Genomic DNA, 21,650 nt, shown 5'->3' on the forward strand with positions numbered 1-21,650 from the left:
AAAGACGTGCAAACATTAACCTCTTATGTAGTTTTTTGTATTCGTGAGAAAATTTACCAAGCTCGAGCTCATACTTTACCAAAACAATCAAAATCCATTATCAATGTACAAGAAATAATTGGAAATCTACAAATAATATCAAGCCAAGGGGAAAATTTGATGCATATTAACAATCATCAACTTAATATTATTGAATTTTCCTGTTTTTTGAATTTAGAGTTCGAAATCAGAAATTTTGTTTATTGATAGCACATTTAAGTATACTCCAACATTTTTTTTACTAAATATTCACAATATATACTATTAAAAGTGAATTATATATACTATTTTTATTTATATTATTGCTAAATAAAAGACAAAAATCATATGTCGAAGCTTTTGAATATATAAAAAAATATTTTGCTGATTAAAACGTAACACTAAATGTACAAAAAATTTTTTAGTACCACAACCAGTTTTGCAGTTGCATCGATTAAATCCTTGATGACCAGCTATTCCATGTCCTGCTGCTTCTCTTAATGTTATTTCCCTGTCTTTAATTTTTTCCGTGGCTTCATCTAGCTCTAGAAATTTTACTTTACATGGAGAAATTTGTGCTCGTATATATTTGTATTTCAACACCCCATATTCTGTCATTTCTGTCACACATTTTTACAAATAATATTATAAAACACACATTCGTAGCAAATACAACTCGCTATAATATACCCGTCGATACTAACTAATAAACTAAAAGATTATCTCACATTATTACTCGGGTTATCGACGTTATTGCTAGTTGGGATTTTCGTTTATAAAAGTATTAAAAATCATTCTCAAATTAAACTGGTGATTGACGACAATAACCGGAGAATGTCTGCATTTACAACGTTTACCAATTTTTAGGTAAATGATGTCATTTACCGGGGAATGACGTCTTTTACCACGTTTACATCATTCACCGTAACATATATATTATGGGCAAAGTATACATATATTTGGGCAATATTGATAACAGATGATATGATTTAATGAAATATGATAAATCAATGAATAATGACATGTATTTATATTATTAATTAATTCTTCTCAGTAGATATAATTGATTGCATCACCAATCCTTTTTTGGTTGTGTTTCCTTTTCTTTTACATGATTCGCAACTATTTAAGTATAGCATAATCATATCTCTGGTGATATTTTTATATTTTGTATTTACCTCGTGTTCCATCCTGTTTCGTCAACCAATTAGGAGGTCTATGTGTAGAGCATGATTTGAGAAATACGAAGAGGCGTTGATTATTAGTCGTATTATTTCATTTTGGAATATTTGAATATTTTGGGTACTCGATTTTTAAGCTTAGCCCCATAATTGTAATTCATATACCCATATGGCTTTGAGTAGGATACTGTAACTATGTTTTTTTTTTTTTTAAATGCATTTTTGATTATTCACCCATAATAGATCGGAGTGGATATGGTAGTCTGTTGAGTTTTATTTTTATTTCGTTAATATGCTTTGTCCAACACATTAGTTTGCTCAGGTTTTGGCCTAGATATTTAACAGAAGCAGATTTAGGTATGGGTCTTAGGTATGGTCTAGTAAGTGCATTTGGGGGGAGTTGGCTCTGGCAAGGAACACATGCTACATGGATTGACTTTTTTTCATTAACTTAAACCCGCCAGTGGGAGTACCAAATGGATAGTAAGTTAAGATGGTTTTGAAGATTGAAGATTGTGAAAATTTTGAAGATTTTGAGGCAGTGTCTGGATCAATATGAGTAATGTATATTGCTTTGTTGTCGACGTATGTATTGGCTATGTAGATTTTGGGGTGCGTGGATTGGTCTGCATAGAATAAATTAAATAATGTTGGAGATGAAACTGCGCCTTGTGGGACACCGGCTATTTTTGAAAGATTATGGACAGTTCTGTTCTTACTCTTACACCAATAGAACGTTGGCTTATTTATGCTTTAATAAAGAGATATTAAGTAGGAATATATGAGTTTATACAGTAGGCCGGGTTTCCAAACTTTATCAAATGCCTGTGCGACATTTAGTAATATCGCTGAGGTGTACGATTTTTTTTCTTCTAATGAATAGGTTATGGCAACTGCTATTCTGTGTATTTGTTGTATTGCTGAGTGGCGTTTATAATTGTAAAATTGTTTTAAGTAGTATACAGGATTCTATTATAAGAGAACTATATAGGTCAATATTTTGATTATAAAACCAAATTATAATAACGGTTTTCAGAAAATTGTTGAAAGCTTTGAATTAAACGAACACAAAATTAAATTAGAATTAATAATAATTTTATTTTTACCTGTATTAAACTTGTACAGCAAATATAATATTTTAATACATTGTTGAAATTCTCATTTTTAATTCACTTGTACGAGTAAGTGGTACCTAAGGTTATATTTTCATGTAAATTAGAAAAACAGTTTTTAAACTCAAACGGATTTGGAAAGGTGGAGCCACCGAACGCTTCTTCATATTGATAATATCTGCCTGCACTAGTAGATTTTAAATATAAAATGATCTTCTTGATTGTTGAACTTTCGTCAATAATGTTATAAATTAAGTGTTTTACATTTTTTTCTGAGGGAGATTTTAAATTTTTCTAAAAAATAAGTCATTTCTTAATATTATAATTTAACATTGATTTATAATAAAATAACACATAATATGAGTATATTTATATTTTATTTTTCTATGGCTACGTAAGAAGTCGTTTTTGGCTTTAAAATCCAAGTTCTTAATATTTTATAAACTGAAACCTTGTAAATATAAATATTATCATTTAATACTATAAATCGTTATGCATTTTGATTCAATTTTTGGTCGTTGGCGGGTAGGGATTAGGTCGAGATCTAGGACTCCTTCCCTCCTGTGGATACGCCTCTAGATTTAGTTAACTTTATTTTGAACAATATAAGTTAGTCTAACTGCAAAATAGTAAAATTGTTTATAGTTATACAATATTACACAAATGCCTACGTCATTCACCATTCAGAGAACGGTGTGAAAATATGCATAGTTCAGCCAACTATGTGTGAGCCGAAACTCGCAAAATCGAATCCTGTATATTTCAGTCACCGTTCGGCACTAAAATAACAATACGGAGAAGTGCAAAAAGCACACTGGTGAGGATACGAATACTTTTTGCGACGATTGGCATCGCGTATGTCCAGTTTCATAAACAGGAGGCTATCGAATAGCCGTCTATTGTAGACGAGGTGCAGGATGAAGTAGTTTTGCTTGCCAGAGGAGACAAATGTTCAGACTTCTGTGAACATAATGAATAGAGCGGATTGTGACAAGTAACACTTAGTCGAGCAGTAATCGTCCTCGGTTATGCTTCTACTCGGAAGTCGGACGTTTTACGAAATTAAATGTAATATGCGTGAGTGTCGGACCGAGTTCGTTTAGTCTACGGTAACATATTCCTGAACCATTTGTATATCGCGTTGTGCGTAAGAGGCAGTTGCGGCAATTGTGAATTCTCCAGCAGTGTGGTCAAAAACAGTGAGGCGAAAAGTTTCCGTGTCTGGCGATTTTCACTCTTGACGACTGCAAAACCGACAGGTTCTGAAACAACGTGATGTAAGTCTGTTACGGGGTGCGATATCCGTGCAAACATAAACACTTATGTCCAGTGGGCCGTTGGAATGTAGGTATATTGAATGTAATACACCCGCAATGTATAAATAAACTTATTACCAGGTATAATATACTCCACACACAGCGATTATCTGGAATGCGTGCTGTTTTTTTATTTATTTATTTATTTATTTTTATCACACTTACGTCAAGTTTCCACGCAATTGGCCATCGAACCTTCACGTATATAGCGTTTTCTAAGGGTCCTAAGACCTATTGAAACGAAAAACATATAGCCACTATGGGGATAAGGTGGGGAGTGAATAGGTAATCCATGATCCCTATAAATATTACGCCGGTGATCCTGTCCGGACGTACCACCTACATACACACACACACACACACACACATACTACACATGCTGGATTTGCCCATTTTGTACAACCCCGACCACGACCTCTGCATCGGACTTCACTCCTCACGCTGCTTCTCGATGAAAACCGTTACCCGCGAAGAAAATTTTCATTACAAACACTGTGTATATAGACACACGTGTAACGAAAAGTGGACCCGTTTAGATGGGGAAAAAATACGACGTGAATTCACATGACGCGTAATTTGGTTATTTTTTTCCTCGTTCAATACTACCATTGCTCGTCTGTTAGTAGATTCCTTTTAGCTAGCACTAGATATCAAGGGTAAAAAGAAAATTCGCGTACGCATATTTTATAATCGTCAAGTCTCAAAGCGTCCGATCTCGATGCTTACAAAGGTATACTTTGGTCGGGATATTATATTAACTTCGAAGACGATAAGTGTGTGTGTGTGTGTGTGTGTGTGTGTGTGTTTGCAGTTAGCGGTTGAGCCACAATCCGGACGGATCCCCTACATTAGACCACACCAAAAGTCTTGTTGGGGAAACTTTTCTAATATCGCATCGAGATAGGTATATATATATATATATAATTTTGTGTAATTAAATAAAACCTAATGGACGACGGAAATATACTTCAAGCAATATTGTCTTTAGCGTGCAGGTCAAACCACATGCAGAACTTTTCTTCCACTACAGTCTAATAAGTTATTCCTGCTTTCAACTTTGATCGGATATTTGAATAAAAGTTTCACAAATAATATTTTTGTCACCAAAGTAATCTGGACCATCAGTTGTTCATCGACTTTACCGGGCCGTTCCTGCAATAACAATAATAACTCTTCTTTATCTCTAGAAGATAAACAATATTATTTTACGTAACCGTATTTCATAGAATTAGATATATTATAATTCGTTAACTATAAGAACTTATTATTTTCATTCTTCCGCTTTTTACGTCTGAAATTAATCGTATCAAATTATAATAAGTTCTAATGACGTACCTAACAGATCAAATATAAGATTAATATATATATATTTTATTCTAAAATTCACCATTTTTAACTAAAATAGTTCTTATCAGCATATTTTTATCAGAAACGCTACTTTTCGGCTAGCAGTTACTAATAATCAAAATAAATTGGTACACACACATCGTATATAAAATCAGAAATTTTTGAAATAAATAATAAGATTATTGAAATCAAATAATACCAAAATAAATTCGATCCACTTGACTCCAGTTAGAATATGTTTTGAGAATTGAATGACAAAATCTGATAACAAAGCAAAGTTTGAAGCCTTACTAAGCACGATGTATAATAGCAATCGTCGTGTGGATATGGTCGACTTAAAAATATATTTAATAATAACATAGTATTAATTGATTCATTTTTCGAAATACTAATTCATTTTTATAAATAAATATGAATGTAAAATATTTGAATTTACTTTTTGTTTTTGCGAATTTCAATAAAACCATATAATTATTATTAGTGGTGTGTAGTACAAAAAATATGGAAAATATGGTTACACATTGTGTACTCAAATTTTCCATAATTTTTGTTCAAAATTCCATACTCAAATATTTTAAACATCAAGAATTTCTACATAATGAAAATCTCAACTTGCTTAAAGTATTCAAATACTGGTCTGAATAAAATACACGGTTCATGGTTATTTATTGTTATCATAATTTCTTATGTTGTTAATCGATAACAATCAACTGAAATATGTTTGTACTGTGGAAAGTAGAACACGTAGAAATAATATGGTCCTACGGAAACAAAACGATGATAAAAAATATTGCAATTAGAAATATACGTTGATGGAGACACACGGTGAGACAGCACTGCGCACGTAGTCTTATCCTCAGTTTGAACACGACCAGTTATAATATGTATTATTTACGGTCGGTTTATATCCTATGTAAACTGCGTTTGGCACGTTTATAGCGAGGTACTAGCTTAAGTTACCGACCAGTGAAAAACATACGAGCTGTCAAGGCATTCTACTTGACTACGCGATTAGGGGTTGACAGTTTGTAAAAAAAAAAAATAAAATAAAATAATCAAAACACGTTTTCGTGTTAACATTAAGATATGATTAATCGTCGACTTCAATTAAAATCAATATCAACTGTCGTAAACAGCATGATGCAGAAAGACTAAGCTAACAAAAATTCTACAACGGTCAATAAAATATTCGTCATAACTAAAGCGCAATATTTTTTTTATTCATTTTTTACTTTTTTTTTACAATCAACATCCTTGTAAACTATGTCTGTTGGACTAAAAAATTTTTAACAATTTTAAAAATATCTAAGATAATTTTAATATGTACATTGGAATTCTGAAAATGTATTTTCAGACATGTTATTACAGGCATGGTGTACTGCGACAGTTGCTAATAATAATGTACACAATATTTGTTAACTTAGTTTTTCCGTCATACCCTATCTTTTATGGATTGCCGTAACTAGTGTTTGAAAATTCTATGAAATTTAAAATTTTGAAATATTTCAGTAATATAACACAATTTTTTTTTTTTTTTTAATAAATTTTTTTTGTACGTATTATTGTCATAACTTATTGCTATATTTATGCTCATGTTTATTAAATAGATTTGAAAGAGACTAGATTATTATAATTCATAATATGCACAGCAGTGGCGTAGCCAAGGGGAGGGAGATTGAGAAGACTGCACCTCTCCTGGAAACGTTTAGAAAATTATATTAATGGTCTATGAAATTCGCTAAAAAAGTAAAAATATTTAAAAATTTTAGTATTAACACTTTACAGCTATCTATCTGTGTTATTAGTTATTTAATGCACATAATATTGTGTATCGGTCGCAAAAAACTGAACGACCGCTGTGTAAAAATTGATCAGACCCCCCCTTCCCCCGAAGAAAAATCCTGGCTACGCCACTGAAAGAAAACAATCACTTACTACATATCAATTTATCATTTATTTATTTGAATATATAAAAATAAATGTGATATGCCATGAAGCCAAGTTTTTAATAGGAATATAGTTCAGTTAGTTTAATGTAATGCATTTGCTTATAGGTTATATAGCTTATGTGGAATTGATAAATTATGCAAAATAAATAAACAAATTATATATTAAATTATAGATTAAAAATAAATAAAGTATAAATATTATATTTAGTCATAATAATAGTACCACAATATTTGATATATTGTTTGTCAATGTCGACGATAAGTGATTTACTAGGAAAAAAGAAGTTTCGCTATAATGCTATAAATAGTCGAAAAGAAGACACAATATAGTAATTATATGTCCATCACAGTACTCATTCCGTTAATAATAATGGTTATACTTAGAACTAGAACTTTTGGATTACATAATGTATAATTAAATAACTATCATTAATATTTGTATGAGAAAAATGTTAATGTTTGAAGTTTTTAGAAAATATTTCATAGGTTCTTCAAACACAAGTCGTAACACGTTTTGTGAGCACTATTTGCCGATTCCAACATTCACCGGTCCGCCGCAATTTGACCAGTGTTCCCTATACTGGTGGTTTGAGGAATATTTTAGAGAAATCCGTCGTCGTATGCACAAAGACCAATGATTGTACATATCGCGTTCGACCTCCATTACCTATCAATGTACCGTTCCTCGTCATCGTCTTTGGGCCGTTCGTTTCTATTATTATTGTCAATGGGCAATATTCTTATGTGGGACATTGACGTTAATTTTCAACCAATGTGCCGCACATAAGCCAATGGATGAACTTATTTCAGTTTTGTACAGCTTATAATCCGAGTAGATAGATTTATTTGTACTTAATGTTTTCAATGAAAAGCAGATTATTTAGTCCTTATTAATTTGCAAGTTGTGTTACATGAAATGTTTCTCCCTCGTTAATTACTGCGATGACTTAAGATTTTTTAATTTTTTTTTTTCATCAGAATCGTTTGAACAAATTAATACCGAGATTGAGTGATGTCTGATCAGTCGTTCTGATTCATGTTGATCATTTCTTCTAATATTATACAAATATAACCAATAAACTATCTGGCTACAATTCGTTTACGCACATTTACCTTTTTTTACAACTCGTTTGCGCAAAAATGTGACAAAAATCCTTAGTGTTAGAACTCGTTTGCTTATTATCGTTGATTATTATACTCTTCATGATTATGAAAGTTAGTTACTTTTATTATTTTATTTGATTTATATCAATAACACTCGCAGGACATTTTTTATTGGTGCATCAAAAATTTTAACATCCACTCATGAAAACACGATATTCACTAAATTTATAATCATCAATATTAAAACATCGTTTTCCTCACCGAGATTCAAAAATATTAGAAATTTCTACGCCATATTAAAGTTTATGTCGTCCATACATTAGTCACTACTGTACCGTCCATATCTATAGTCCATACCTGCCGTAACTTTGCTAAAAGTTGTTTGGAAAATCCAAATTTATGTAATCTACAGTCTACATAGTCGATTATAAGATAATATTAAGATAATATATTTGATAATTTGTACTGCAGTCTGTGACGATATATGTATGTATATGTTACGGGTAATGTCGACATTATCCAGCTAATATTAACATCAACCGGATAATATATAAGTCAAAAACTTTTGAATAATATCTTAACAACCATAAAAATTTAACATTGATGAGATGAAATCATTGTAAATCATTAACAATATTAAATATATTTAACATACAATAAATTAGTAATTACCATAAAATACATAATATTATTAATAAGAATTTATTTTTTATTTTTTATAATTTAACCTACTAATGATACAATATTGAATTTCATTTTATATTATAAATTATTTCTTAAAATATTATTTTAGGTACCTATAGAATTAAAAGGCTAATGTTTTAACCTTTATTATTACATGACATGTTTCCGTGACATTTTGAATTGCACAAAATGCTAGATGGTTTGCATTTATACATCGATATATTGTTCACTTTATTGGTAAGATAACTGATTAACTCGGTTACAAGTCGAGATAAAATATTATACTTTGGAAGTTCGACGCTTTATTATTGTATAGAATGCTAATAAAAACTCTATAGTCTATTTAATATACAACTTTTAACATTATTTAATATTGACTGGTTAAGGTTAACATTATCCGGATAATGTTAATAATTCCTGCTTATAAACGAAAAATTACACATTAGCCATAACAGATGGCAAATGTTGATATTAGCCGAATAATGTCAACATTATCCAAATGTTAACATTACCCGTAACATATACACGTGACATGTGTGTGGACGGAGCATTCGAGTTGGGTCTCTAGTAATAGGGGCTAATCGCAAGTAGTATACTAATTAGGTTCCGGATTTTTATAGGTACTACAATGGTTGGTCCCTGAATTATTTTAGGTATTGCACTAGTTCCTGAATATTTTTTGGTAAGTACTACATTATATTAACATTTTCCTTGCCATGTAAACAGACTTAGGACTGTCTATATTTTATTTAGACCACAGATATGGTGAAAAATGTTTTTATAGTTTTTTTTTGTATAGTTTCTTTTTCTTTAAAATATAAATTTTAGAATTTATATAAAATGTAGTCCTGTGGTCTAGTTAGACCATAGACATTCCTAAGTCTGTTGAAATGGGAAGGATAATGTTAGTATAATTTAGTACTTACCAAAGAATATTCAGGAACTAGTGTACACCTAAAATAATTCTAGACCCAACTAGTGTAGTACCTATAAAAATCCGAGACCCAACTAGTGTAGTACCTAAAATAATTCGGAACCCAACTAGTGTAGTAATTTTATATACAGGACTCAATTCGGATTCAACCGTCTGTGAATGTGTCGTTGTGTGCAAATGATTTATCTTTTTTCAAGTAAACGACTGATTTCGTCGTACGCAAACGAGTTGCAGTGAATTCATCTAAATAAAATGACAGATAGTTAGTTTTTAATTTATCTAGATGAGATAAATTGATAACACATAAAATATGTATCTGTATTATAGATAAATGATAACCCCTTTTATCTAGATAAAAAAAAACAGAATTTAAAAATGTAATGTTGTATTGCAAGCTTATTCCAACGGGTTAGTTTAGGTTACTTAACTTAACATAAACCTTACCTAACCTAACCCTAACCCCCTAACCTCCTAACCAAACATAAAACCATTAATAATAAATACTATTTACAATAGTAAAATAGTATTTATAATCAACGATAAAACGTATTATCAATATAAACACAATCAAGTGGCTAGTTGGGCTCATTTGTGTAAAATTTAACGAGTAAACTATTTATAGATGATAATGTTTTTCCCCCAATGATAATGCTAACCATCATCGACACATATTACAGGGCCAACATTCGTACTCGGTGTAAATCATAGTTGTTATTATTATTAATTATACATATAGTAGTATTATTTTTATTAAGTATCCACATTTAAGACCAACCATTCCTATCAACAAATCCAGTGAAAGACGAATCACACGTCTCCCGGCTACGGTCTTCTATCGATACCAAAATATCGATAATAATTAAATTGCATTATTTTTTTACTTTTGTATGACAATCAATCGATAGTAAATATCGTATCAATTGTTTACGTAGAAAAAATTATTTGTTCTACGCGGAATTGCACGGGCAGTTTATTTCGTGGCACCTATTGGTTCTTATTTAAACGGGATGGATAATTATTTCAGCATTTCAGCATTTTCTGGAAAATAGTTATGTATTATATATGTATTAATATTACATTACACTTATTATTAGCGATGTACGTTGCATAGGACTCAATACGAGTATAATCAGAGCGTGATGTGTACTAGGTAATTCTAAACAATTAGCTTATTGTATTTTATTATTTGTTTGGGAAAAAATGTCAAATTTAAATTATTATTCAAATAATAATTTGTATAGATGATTATTCTTAGATGGCCTATTAATTTATCTAGATAAGATAAAAAAATAAATATTTTTTATATAGATAATGCACAAAACTGATTATATCTCGAAAAATATAATACATATTTATTTTAAACATCTCACTATTGTCTAATAACTATACAAGGTGATTTAATCTAAATAATAACTGACCATCAAACATATATATACAGTGGTTGCCGCTTATAGTGTTCATTGGTTATAAGAATCAGCTGCTTATAGTGATCAAAAATGCCAGGAACGGAACAAACAGCCGTTATAAGTGCATTTTTCGTTACTTACAGTGTTGAGGTTTTCGGTTATTGTGATCAGAAATAATCATTAGAAATATAAAATATAAGTATAATTTACAATTATATCACCTCTTTTTGTGTATAGGGAAAACGGTTACGAATGACAATTATCTTAATCGTGAACTTTAATCGAGCTAATCTTATCTAATGTAACCCACGTAATAAGCGACACTTCATATCGTACATTCGTACATGTTTAAAACCGTTTTTGTTCTCACAAGCATCGATATTTTTACACTTTATACCCAGTTTGTTTTTGTTCTTCGTTCAGTGTACTGTTTGTATAATATGTAGTTGTATACTGTATTATGGCTAGTAGGAGCACGCTTTCAATTAGTGAAAAAAAATGTATTTTCAAATCGCCGCTTATAATGATTTCCGGTTATAATGATCACAGTTCTCTCGAACAAATGTGATCACTATAAGCGGCGATCACTATATGTACCTTATCATAGAAAAAAATAAAAAATTCAAATCTCTATAATTATAGTTGAAAAAGTTCGAGAATAAAATGTATTATTTTGCTATTGAACCGTATTGAGTGTACGGTATTGGCTGAGGCTTACAATTATATGTTGGGGTTAACGACATCCAAATCCTTATATAAATACACAGTAATAATTATTATGTTATTTATTTCACATTAACAAAAATTATACAAATTATTTAATGCAATAAGGGGATATTCTGAGCCGTTCGGCTGGCTTGACCAAGCGGCCTCAGTGGGTGGTATCGGACCTGAGCAGGTGCGACATGGAGAGTTGGATGCACGGTCGATAGCAGAGTTAAGCAAGCGAGCGTATTGGTCGTGAACACTTTACCAGCGAACGCTCAAGCAAGCGCGCTGGAAAGGTTTCACGGATATTGGCCCTGAAAGGCCGTTTTTAGTTTTGACGAACAGATCCACGAATCGCGGAGCCCCGCATATAAATGCGTTAAAGATAATAAAATTTTGTTTGGAAGAAATTTAAGGGCTGTATTGGTGATGAGGTCATCACCGGGGGTTTTCTTTTTCCGAAGATCACGTATGATGTTTTGGATGGTGCCGGGAGTGGGGAAAAGATTCGATTTAGTAATATTATGATCAAGTTATGACTGATTGTGGGCGATTACTTCTGGTAGGTCGGGGCCAGGATTAGTTTGGAACTGATGCTTAAGAAAGTCTGCAATCAACTACGCTCGATCGAAGGCTGAAAGAATAGGCCATTAGGGCCGGTCATTGGGTGAGAAGCTGGACGTTTGTGGAAGAGGCATTTGTTAAGTTTGTATATGGAACCGTCTTGGTGGTCAAATGAGTTTAGAAAAGTGTTTCACTGGTCGGTTTTGTAAGTTTCGAGTAAAGTTCGGATTAGTGAGATTTTGTGGTTAAGGTGACGCTTGCTGATCAGGTCACGGTTTTGTTGCCATTCACAGCGTATGCGGTTCTTTTCCTTGATTCCAAATTTGATGTAGTCTGGTATTATGAAGAACAAGTTTTTGAGTTTTGGTGCGTATACGCTAGCTTCGATCGCGTGTTGTATGTGTTCGGTCATGCAGTCGATTGCCAGGTCGATTGACTTACATTCGTTGTTTGGGTGTGCAGTTATGTTAGGTAGGGTTGTAAGTATTGTGTTGTATTTTTTCCAGTAAATGAAGCGGTTAGTAAGTGGTGGGGAAGACGAAACTGGAGTACATACAATTTCTAGAAGAATAAGGTTGTGGCGGAAGATAGTTCGTTGAGGTTTTCGATTTGAGTTGGGTATGGTAATCGTAAGAGGGCGATGTCAAGTATGACAGGTCTGTGTCGTGCGTATGTTGGGAAAAGTGTGGGACATGTAGGAGCAGTTATGGAGTAGTCAGATTGTTGTATATAGTCAGAGAGGACTCGTGCAGCAGCGTTTGTTGAGTGGCTGTACCACAATGGGTGTTTGGCATTGAAATCGCCTGCTGATATTTTTAATTCTGCGCTTTGAATTAGGTCAAGGTCGTTTGACGTGAGTATGAATCCGGGTGGTTCGTTTACAGCCGATACTAGTACTTCGTGGTTGTTGAGTTTGATAAGGACAGTATTTGTTTGGATGTCAGTGTTAAATATTGTTTGTCGGTGGGTAATGCGTCAGTGGATGAAAACAGTCGTGAGCAGCTGAGCCACTTACGGGCGGCAGGTCGTTCCTGTTTGTAAAATAGTTAGGAATGTGAAGTCTGGGTGAGGGAGAAAGGCGAGTTTCGTTAAGTAAGATTATGTCAATTTTCAGTTGAAGTGCGAGTGAACGTAATTCGTTAAGTTTGTGGTTTATACCGTTTGAGTTCCAAAATAAAATATTTAAGTTATCGCTTTTGGGGTGAAGGAATGATTAGGAAGGTTTGGATTGTGGATTCGATCAGGGATTATGGATCTTAGTTGTTTGTAATGGCAGTTAAGAGGTTGGTTAGGAGATCTAAGATAATTGTTAGGTTTGTTAGATTAGTTTGTGTAATTGAGGGGTTTTATGGTGGAGACGTTAGACCGGTAGTTGCTGCGGTGTATGACCGTAATGAGTTTTGAAATGATGGTGGTGGAGGTGGTGGTGGTGTGATGTCAGGTTGGCGGGTTTTTTTTGATGTAATATTTTGAGTAGGCTTAGTATCGTAGTATAATAGAATTTAGTGTTAGGTTAGGTTAGGATGTAGTTGAGTTTCTAATTTAGATGGTGGAGGTGGTGTGGCGGATTTTTGAGAATCTGTTGATATTTTTATGCTAGTAGAGACGCTAAAAAAATTAAAGGTTTTATAGTCTGAAGGTAGAGGTGGTAGAGAAGGTTGTTGACCAGGAATTTTTAGTGTTCGTTGGGGATAAGAGGCAGAGCTACCCCCTTCCGCTTGAGTGGTTTTTTTCCAACCCATATCGAAACTGGACGTGGCTTATTTCTACTGTCGCTCTGAAAAGAGCTGATTTAATTTGGAGGGGAAGGGGAAACCTTAGGTTTTTGGAATAGAGGGTGCTGTGGCAATATAAGGGAACGGATTTATTTAAAAACCAGAAACAACGGCTTATCTGTGGGCGCTGATGCCCTGTTGACGTAGCGGTGAGAACGGCTGTTTTATGGGTGCTAGTACCCTGTTGATGACAGTGTAGCAAACTGATGAGCAGGCATGATGACAGCGAGTGGGGGCGCTGTTGCCCTGTTGAGGTAACGGTTAAAACGGCCGATTTATGGGACAAACTTCCGCGAATGACGGAAGTTGCGAATGTTATGTGATGTGATGTGATGATGTGATGAGTGTCGATGTTGTTAAAAGTGACCAGTATTTATACCTAATCAAACATTGACGCTCCATTCTCATTAGTCAGTTTTTTTATCTCTCCCGTAGACGATGTAAAACTGCACTATTCTTCTGTTGCATTTGTTGCCTTCGTACCGTTTTTCCTCGTCAGAACGTTGTTCTTTGTGGCCCTGTAATGGGCCATTTTGCTATAGATGCGTTCCGTTGCAAGCTATATTTTTAATGAGTCGAGTACTGCAGTCATTATTTTTTTCTTATTCTATACATTATATATTTTAACAAGTTTTTTTTGCATTAAAATATAATATTTGTGTTAATATATTAATATATTATACTGCATTAAACAAAGTGATCTTGTTTTTCAACTGATACTTACATTATTGTAATATAAAATTATTTTATATCACACCCTTTTATTTTTAAACATTTTCAACTAAAGTAATTCGTTAAAATACCTTTCTGTGCAGGCAGTGGTGTTTGGATACTTAAAATTTCATGCTACAATAAACCATAACTCGTAAATTATATTACAGGCTGCGGAGATATTATAATAATATAGACACTCTGTAGACAAAACTTACACGCATTTTATCATTCCGTTTACTTTTACCTCACCAACCCATTTTTTAGTTTTCAAATACCGATATAAATAAATGTATACATATACATACACACATACACACACACACACACACATATATATATATATATATGTATATATATAAATATAATGTACTTATACAAGACGTTAAATTTATATATTTGATGAAAAATAAATAATTCATAAAAAAAAACCTCATAAATATATGCATGTATGGATTTCTGTAAAATTTAAATTGACACCCAATATTTCCATAGAATTCGTTGTTCGCTTTTCTTTTAGACAATTTGAAGACATGTCACCGCGTCTATCTAGTGGATTTTTTCAGAACGATAAAAGAAAAATTTTCATGTTCAAACATTATAACACTATACACCAAATAATGATTTACAAGAAAAATTATTGATAGATCCACCAGGGGTAAATTTAGATTTACTTCTAGGAGGGGGAATGCAACTCAAATTTTTTTCTTTAATTCAGGCTCAAAATGTACAAGTAAAATTTTTGGTAATATTTAAATCAGGTAAATCTTTAATATTTGTGGTTTTTTTTACTTATTTTTTAATCTAAAGCCGGAAATGGCGGATCTACTTAGAATGGACTTTTGTGTAGTACTTTTTTAACACCCATATGTGTTTTGAAAGTTTCGCTTGTGTTTTATTTAATTTTTCACTAAGTATGGACCAGAGCTTAAATCAAAATAATATATATTGTTCACTGTTGTGGTACATTTAAACGTTATAAGCAATTGAGCATTTAACGCTATAAGTAATTTAAACGTTATTCAATTTAAGCGTTTAAACATTATACAAATTTAAACGTTTTAAAAATTTTCCGTTTACCATTATTAATAATTAAAACGTTATGAACAATTTAGCATTTTTCGTTATTTAAATTAGTGTAAAATTTGAAACGTTGTCAAATGTAGTACTTACTATGTAAAATAACATTAAATATTTTAAATATTATAGTATAAATATAAATTACCTTTAACCAGTGGTGTATTGGTAAATATATTTGTGGGTATACGCACTAAAAAAATATGGATATTTATCCTAAAATAATATTTCTTACTTCGTTCAACAATTGTTTTCTCTCGATACGTTTGAAAAAATTTAATGAATCCTTTGTAACTACATGTTTATAACTTCTATTAAGACTATAAAATATACACCACAAGATATACATTTGCAGCGCATTATAAATTGCATGATGCAGATTTAAGAACCATGGGCTGAATGTTCACTCTCCATATTATTTTATTCAATATTATTCACTACAGTTAACAAAATACATTAAACGCAGTGTACATTATAATCTTCAACAGATAAATATTTGAATCAATTTCATAATGCATAGTAATTTTTTCCAATGAACTATTAAATTATTATTATTATTTTTTTGTTTTCTAGTTATTTTAGAAGCGTATAACTGTAAAATAATATTTTACATTAGGTATACGTCGAAAATCGAAAATCTGCTGATTGGTATACGCCGTATATCCGCTTATACGTACCAATACACCCCTGCCTTTTATAATACTATCATTTTTTAATTCTCATAATTCATAACTTATAAATAAAGCAATTATATTTGTTGTATAACAACAATAAAATGCATATACCACGTAAAATATGTATTTATTGTCAATTTATAACTTATATATGGTATATTACTAATATTTCATCGTTGTTCACCGAAATTATTTTTGATGAAGCAGGCCATACGGGACAATATCCGATGTATTTTCAGAATGCATATTTATAAATTATAATTGGTAATGCTCATTTATATATTATTAGTTGATAAATTTATTGCTGTTTTAAAGATCCTTTTTAAATATAATTTATTTATATTACTCAGTAATTTGAGTAAATTTTACAAAAATAACTATGTTCCAAATCTATTTAACTGAGAGTTATAAAAATTTTTCCATGGTAATTTATTTATTTTTCAATCGTTAATCGTTTTCTGTAATATTATTCGATTTCCATTTCTGTTGTTTTATCTGTTATCGATTTCAATCCCTTTTTGAATATTTTACCGTTATACTTATAACATTTTAAAAATATTTTGGTGCCTTGGTATGGACACTAAGTATCACTATAAAATGATCCATATTAAAAAAAATTGAAATTTTTTTCTCACATATAATCGATTCCTTAAACACAGTTTCAGGGGGGATCACCCCCCTTCGTCAGCCCCTAAAATATGCCCCTGAGATCCACATAAGTAACACTTCTATCGTTTAGAAACATATATAAATAAATTTAAGTTTCTAATTTAACCTGTTTAGAAACAGTGTTGGGACTTACCTAGATAAGTAATCTAGATAGATTTTTTGTCATCTTTTATCTTATCTAGATAAATAACGCTAAGTTATCTAATTATTTATCTAAGATAAAATTTTTACTTATCTAGATAATTGTCTAATATGTGTAATAATAACTGTCAAGATTCTTGCCAAGATTAGAGTTATTTTTATTCTTGTACGGAGACGAATCCAATAAATCAGATATCATCAAAATCGGTCCAGCCGTTCTTGAATTATAAGTTCTGTAACTAACCTGACTTTTTTTTATACATATAGATTTTTTTATTCATAATTATAATTCGTGTATTATTAATAAATAATCATTATTTCTTAATATGACATTATGTTTGAATTTTCATGTTGGGTAAATATTTTTGGTATTTTTAAACTTAATTTCTTATTTTTCCATGGAAGTTCCAAATATAATAGGTATATGATTTTAATATAAATATGTCACTCATACGCTGAATAGTCATTACTTCCCTCTTGGAACCCGTAAAGTCGTAACTACTTATAGAATTATGAAAATCATCAAATAAATATTATATGAAAAACAATATTAATAACTTCAAATATTTTTTTATGTATCCTGAATTCATCTTGATACGTACAGAGCAAATTTCATTTTTTTTTTTTTTTGTGTAACATTTTAGTGACTATCATTAAATATTGTACATTATATATTTATACTGCTTAATAATACACTACCTAAATTACTACAATAAACATTAAAAATTTAGGATCCTATTGATATTAATGATTATAATTGAGTTTTCATAGATAATATTAGAATTTGAAATATTGACCAAAAAATAACATTTTTTGAAAATATCTTTTTTTTTTATCTAGATAAAAATGAAATTATATTTTATCTTTATCTAGATCATTAGCAGTGCAATTTATTTGCAGTGGCACAAATGTGAACATAAACAGATCATTGTCTGTTACCGATTGTGATGTAGAAAAATTAATCTTGTACTGAGGCCTGGCCTCTACTCCCATCACACCCTCATTAACACAACAATTCATATTCACCTATGATTATATTGATATAATTTAATGTTGAAATTTTAAAAAGACGTTCAACAGTGTGATTTAACAAAATCCTGGAGAGGTATTTCTGCGCTATTTTCTGTCATGATAATATTTTCCAGATAACATTGTTTTTTAGGAATAAGAACTTTTTAAATAAATATTAGACTTCCGATTTTTAGAACCAATTTTAATGCTACAATATTGTTTTTTTGTTAGGCGATTATCAATAAGAAATGCTAAGGCTTTATTAGCTGTGTAAGGAACGGGAACAGATATATTATTACTTTGTAATGACTTTCGAATTTTCTTAGCACGTTTAGGAGTTGATGTAATCTCTTTTATAAGTCATGCTGCACTTCTATTTCCAGATTTAAACAATTTGGATGTTACAGCATATTTTAATCCCGGAGAAGTATAAGTTTTTACAATATCCTGTACTTTTGTTTTTTTACTCTTTCAGAACAAGAATTGAAATCTTTTTTTGGACGCCCAGTATGATTACTACATACTTGAGACTCATAAGTAGGTAAAATAAATTTTCTTTGGAACCAAATGGAATGTTTTTTCATAAAAATTGAAATCGTTCTACTGCATTGAGACCATCTTCGATTTAAATCTACTTCATAAGAACGTATTAATGCCGAAATTTGGTCTTCGTATTCTAAATACCATTGTTGCTCATTATATTATTCACAAATTTTACTCAATAAAAATTTCCTTGACCCAACAGAATGAGGATTTAATGTGCCTATTCCACGTAACAAATTAAACAGATTTTCATATGTGAAATTGATTGTTTGCATACCACTACTAGAACATGCTAAAATTCAAATAAAACCCAGATAGGCAATTTAAAGGTAAGCGAAAATTATTAGAATTAATTAATTTATGTATACATTAAATGAAAAATATATGGCACAAGTGTTACTATTTGTTACTTTTAAGTTACAGTAATTTTAATGTACAAAACCGTTTTTACTGTTCATATTTTAAGTTTTAGAATATACATTTTCATTGGAATATTCATATTGAAATAATTTTATTTATGCTTACCTCCATCTTCAGTTTCCATGCTATATAATGTCTATCGCAAAATAATTTTAAAATGATTGGTATACTTCCAATCACAGTCGAACATAAAATAAATGAATGTTCGATAATGACAAATAATACAGACAAATATCTGTATAATTTTATAAATAAATCGACTTAAGTAATGTGCATTATAATATTTTATCAAATTATCAATTGTATAGATTTATACGGGTAACATATAGTGCAAATTTATCATTTAGATAGTATTTTATCATACTTCAAAATTTGTATTTTATGTAAGCTAAATATACATTTCAGACCACTGTACGCCGATGACCTGGTTTCACATAGTTGCCTTTTTTAGTCATAATACCCTTCCTATTCCCCTATTGATGTATTATATATATTTAAAAAGATAATGGTACGGAATAAAAAATTATGTTGTTATATTAAGTTGTTATTATTTTAAAAGATAAACAAACTGATATTGTTCAAGTAAAATTATGACAAAAATAACATACTTTTGAACCATGTTATTTTGTTGAATACAAGCAATAATTTGTTCGTTAGTATCAAGAGATATTGACAATAAAAATAATAATAAGTACGAATACCGTAGTACCGAACAATGTACATGAGTACTTGTCAACTTCGTTTATTCAAAATATTTAACAAAAAATTTCATTGCCGAAAACAATCCTAAAAAATAATCTGACATAATAAATGTTGTTAAGGATGAGTTATATTTCTGAAAATATCGTTGTTCTTTCAAACCCCTTGTGTTTTGTGGACATGATTAAAACTCACCAAGAATGTATATATATATGTATTTTCTTCAAAAAAATGTTCTTCAGATGGTGTCGAATAAATTTAATGTAAGGTCCTTGGTATATATATATATATATATAGACTTTTATTTTCGTGTACGTGGTTACGACTAATTTACTACTTTATGTGGTTATCATTATACTTTTTCTCGGTACTATAACGATAAAATGATAACAAGTTTATGTTTCTGTCTAAAAAAGTATTAAATATAAAATAATTCTTATGAAAAATATGAAAACTTATTTTTTTGGTAGTTAATTATTACAAAATAATTTTGATAATCTTGCGTAAAATCTTATAACTTTCTCAAATCTATTTTTCAGACAAAATTACTCGGTATCAATAACGTATTTATGAAGTAAAGATATGCGAATATACACCCTTGGTCATTTTTGTTTTCTATTTGCGTATAATGAATTTATATAATGAATCTATAGTTATTTTTTGATCATTATACTATTTTTTCTTTTACGAATATTTAAAATTATTATAGCTATAACAAAATTAAATGTTGTTTCCTAATTTTATTTATCTTTATTGAACTACATTATAACTAAAGATACAGCATTTTTATTTGATAATGATAAGTAGAAATTTTTACTGGAAAAAATCCAAATTACGTCACTTCACAAGTAATGTAGTTTTAAGCTACCTGGTAACCGATACTAAGATTAATAATTTATTTTTTTGAAAGGCAAATTTAACTTACCAACGAAAACTTTGATTTGTAATCTTAAAATATATAACTGGAGATACTATTGACCATTGACTTTTTGAAATAAGTCGTAAATATTTTGATGTTTTTATAGTTTATAGTACACTACTGCTTTATTATTCGTTTATCTATACATATATTATTATTCACCTATTTAAACTAAAAATAATCAAACATGCATTGTATATAGCTAGTATATTTGGCTTTTCTTATAATTTTAATGGGTCAAAACTAAAAGTTTTTGGTCTTAATTTCGATTAAACCATACATTATAATTCATGTAGAAAACTTTTCACTTTTAGACATATTTTTTTTTTCTTTCATGAATTACATGAAATACTCATAAACAATAATGAATAAATAACAATTACATTTTAAGTACAAACATATCCATTATTTTAATGTGTTTGGTGTAATATACACATATTTATAACAAATATGAGTTTGAGAAACTGAAGTGTGTTATGTTTTAATATAATGCATGTTTGTAGTTTAGTTATGTTAACTAGAAATTTGACAACAATGTAATTGTAATTGTAATGTAACGTGGTTATAAATAAACACTTCGAACCCAGTTATCATTAATTACGAAATTTGAAAAAAAAAATTCGCCTCACCGATTTCCAACGCAATGATTTATTATTTTGACCATAGTATTTTTTCTGACAAAAAATTA

General features: G+C 30.4%; 1 protein-coding gene across 1 annotated transcript in view; it reads left to right on the forward strand.

Moving 5' to 3' along the window:
- Positions 1 to 21,650, forward strand: part of LOC112683787 (contactin-4-like) — a 577,774-nt gene that overhangs the window by 272,325 nt on the left and 283,799 nt on the right. The window lies entirely within an intron of this gene.

The sequence above is a fragment of the Sipha flava genome, unplaced genomic scaffold, assembly GCF_003268045.1.
Source record: "Sipha flava isolate LNK unplaced genomic scaffold, YSA_version1 236_pilon_pilon, whole genome shotgun sequence".
Taxonomy (NCBI): Eukaryota; Metazoa; Arthropoda; class Insecta; order Hemiptera; family Aphididae; genus Sipha; species Sipha flava.